A 1191-nucleotide genomic window follows, 5' to 3' on the forward strand; every position below is an offset into this window, starting at 1 on the left:
TTGCTTCGAGAGGATTCCAAAGGCGCTAGCTACATCCTGGCATGCTCCCACCAAAAGTTCCAAAGCCATTGATATTTTAGATGTCAAAGTTGAATCTGCTGAACAAGAAATATGGAAGTTTACTAGTACTGGGATTCCCAAGATTTGACTTCAGGAGAAGACCAAATCTAAGCAAAGATCTAGAGATAGAGATATAAGTGAGGGGCAAAAACCCCTCATACTTCCATAAATCAAAAGAGAAAAACCATGATCATAGCCTTGTATCTGGCTCTTTTGGTGGCCTCTGTCAACTTTGAATCTGACCAGGTTTCTCCTCTCTGGTGAATTCTTATCTATGAAAAGAAAATCAATATGGAGGAGAATGAGCTACTTCAAGCTCCCTTAAATGAAGTTGAGATTAAAAAGGCAGTTTGTGGTTCACACTCAGATGGTGCCCCTATCCATGATGGTCTCTCCTTTATGTTCTATCAGCACTTCTGAGATGTGATCAAAGCTGATTTGATTGCCCTTTTTCAAGCCTTTTATGATGGAAAACTAAATATTTTCAGGCTCAACTTTGTTGTACTAGCTCTTATCCTTGAAAAAAAAATTCTACCAGTTGAAAAAATTAAGACCCATTAGCTCAGTGAATCGTAAAAAAAAAGGGCAACCTGGTGCATGTAGCTCCCGCTTGCGCAGGGTCCAGGGAAGGGTCCGACCACTTTGGGTCTATAGTACGCAGCCTTTCCCTACATTTCTGTAAGAGGCTGTTTCCAGGACTTGAACCCATGACCTCATGGTCACAAGGCAGCAGCTTTACCACTGCGCCAAGGCTCAGTGAATCGTAGCTTTAAAAATTTCATGAAAGTCCTCACTGATAGGTTACCCTCATAATGAATCCCCCAATTTCTTGTAACCAGTACGCATTTATTAAGGGAGGTATACCCTGGAGAGTGTGGCCACCACATAGGAGGAGGTGATGCACTCTAGGAAAAAGGCCTTAATTCTAAAGTTGTACTATGAGAAAGGTTTGGCAAAGTTAACCTACATTTTCAAGCATAATAGGTCCTAGACTCTTTGGGTTCAAATGGATAGGCTGGATTTTCCAAATCACCTCTAAAGGCTCTGTTGGAGACTTGGGGTCAAGATTAACAATACAAAAGATGGATTATAACAACTAGGAAGGGGCTCATGCAAGCTGACCTTCCTATC

This window comes from Triticum dicoccoides, chromosome 5A (genome assembly GCF_002162155.2).
Source record: "Triticum dicoccoides isolate Atlit2015 ecotype Zavitan chromosome 5A, WEW_v2.0, whole genome shotgun sequence".
Classification (NCBI taxonomy): Eukaryota; Viridiplantae; Streptophyta; class Magnoliopsida; order Poales; family Poaceae; genus Triticum; species Triticum dicoccoides.